General features: G+C 48.3%; 1 protein-coding gene across 1 annotated transcript in view; it reads right to left on the bottom strand.

Annotated features, from left to right (window-relative positions):
* The window catches only part of LOC106809059 (pikachurin-like), a 136542-nt gene that overhangs the window by 72746 nt on the left and 61296 nt on the right, over positions 1 to 2500 (bottom strand). The gene's annotated exons all lie outside the window — the stretch shown is intronic.

Genomic DNA, 2500 nt, shown 5'->3' with positions numbered 1-2500 from the left:
GAGCCTCCGATTCGAGTTTCTTTTGCAACCGTTTGTAATTGCCGCCCATTTATTGGAAATAAGGACTGGAACGTTAACCACTGACAACCGCTTTTTATTGTCAAACTATAGAAAAACATTTCACCGAAACTAACTATGAAATAGCCATTTGCACATTCATTGTCATTTTTGACAAAAAACAAGGCTCTAAATATAAGTGATCAAACCCCTGAACAAAAATAGATACGATAATGTCTACTCTCGTCTGTTTTTTGCGTGAATCAATAGCGTGTGGAAAGAAGGTAAACTTATACGCGGATGACAGCGTCAACCTTTCAGTGACTCGGCAATAATTGCCAGTCGACGAAGACGCCATATTGCGGGTCGAGAATACACATATTTGCGAATAAATTCTTCGCACCCGTTCCGCGTGGCATGCGTGAGTGCTCCCCGCGTCTCGGTAAAGAATCCAACACTTCGTCTATACCGTTCGAGTAAGAGTGTCGTGGCGTTTCCACATCGAATCGTCGTGCAGCTAGAACGGATCCTCTTCGCTCGTGTTTTTTTCAGCGGCTACTGCAGGCGCGGTGTCCGTCGCCTCATGACGCGACCTAGATGCATACAGGCGCTTTTCTTAACGCAAAAAAATCGATCGAGCAGACTTTCAAATGAACTGCTTGATTGGTTGCGCCTGACTTCTTTGTGTGAATTTGTACCCAGCGTGTGTCCTTTGAAAGCGTAGGCGTGTGCGTGTACCTCGGAGCATGTGCGTCAGAATAGCCTTATTCTGCAGACGCTAAAATTTCAACAACCAATACGTATATATATATATATATATATTTTGTTTTTGTTTTTCAACTATTTGCTTGAATGTATGTATTTTAAAATCTTACGTTTCTGACAAGTAATCATATGCACGTTGCACTACGCAGCGTGCAATCATATGTTACTGACAGTCTGTCTCTCAGGCCCTGCGTGCACGCAGACGCCATCACCACATCAAGCACACCGACTCCCCTCCACCCGCTTTCGTGCTGCCACATCGCACGCGAGCTATATGCCCAATGATATCGCGGACATTTTGCATTACAAAATTTCCACTGCCTCGATACCAGCGTACATGCGCATTGCTCGATCAGTTACAAAAATATTCCTTTTTTTTGTCTGCACGCGCGTAGCTTCCGTATTTGACTATTTGTGTAGCCATAGCGATTCCATTAACCTAACAAGTCGTATATAGGCTTCTCTTCTCTCGGATGTACGCTGGAAAGCGGTGCAGCGGGCATCAAAGCACCGTGACTCAGCCGTATATATATATCTCGCTGAGCCGATGCAGATTTCATTATTGCCGGCTCTATACGCATGTCCCAGCAACCGCGCACGTCTTTGTCCCGCAAGCTAGCGCACGGTGGGTGGGTGGTTCTGACTCATGCATCATTCACGGGGCTCCCCCTCCTTCCCTTCCTCCCGTCCTCCTCTCCGCTCTCTCCGTCACTGTCGCACGATATTAGCGTTGGGAGTTTTTTGCGAGTTAATGTCGGCGTTATTGTATAATGGTAGGATATCGATACAGTCGGTGTCACGGGTGTGCAGAGCAGCTGTACTCTACGACGCACCCACCCACGCACACGCACGCACGCACATACGCGTACGCACGCGCACGCACGCACATACGCGTACGCACGCACACGTACGCGCACACGCACTCACGCACACGCACGCACATACGCGCACGCACATACGCATACGCACGCACACATACGCGCACACGCACCCACGCGTGCACGCATGCATGCAAACTCCCACGCACACGCGTACACGCAGACGCACGCACATACAGGCGCACGCACACCCACGTACGCACGTGCACACTTGAGCACACACAGACGGCAGCGCGCGGCTACGTGTGTAGCAGCGCAAATATATTCAGTTCGTTTGGAAGTCGATGTTATTGTGACTGCGCGAAAACGTTGTTCGTAACAACATAAATTGTTCGTTACAACATAAATTTCGCACGAGCACGTTTTACGCACGTTTGCGAAGCGTGATGGTAATCCGAGTTCATTTCGGGATGGACTAGGCTTTTTGCTTATCTTTTGTTTGATTTCGCTTCGTGTGATATATAGTTTATTAAAATTAATAAAAATAACGAATGTGGCAACGTCACGTAAGAACACAGGCACAACCCTGGTCGTGCTGCTCTTACCGACGCCTTATAATGCCATGTCACAGCCATGCCCATACCTGGAATTCTATTTGTTGAACTCTGATATCTCTCTCTCTCTCTCTCTCTCTCTCTCTCTCTCTCTCTCTCTCTCTCTCTCTCTCTCTCTCTCTCGCTCTGTGCCTCTCTCTCTCTCTCTCTCTCTCTCTCTCTCTCTCTCTCTCTCTCTCTCTCTCTCTCTCTCTCGCTCTGTGCCTCTCTCTCTTTCTCGCTCTGTGCCTCTCTCTCTCTCTCTCTCTCTCTCTCTCTCTCTCTCTCTCTCTCTCTCTCTCTCTCTCTCTCTCTGCCTCTCTCTCT

The sequence above is a fragment of the Priapulus caudatus genome, unplaced genomic scaffold (assembly GCF_000485595.1).
Source record: "Priapulus caudatus unplaced genomic scaffold, Priapulus_caudatus-5.0.1 Scaffold325, whole genome shotgun sequence".
Taxonomy (NCBI): domain Eukaryota; kingdom Metazoa; phylum Priapulida; class Priapulimorpha; order Priapulimorphida; family Priapulidae; genus Priapulus; species Priapulus caudatus.
This window is presented reverse-complemented; position numbering and strand designations above follow the sequence as displayed.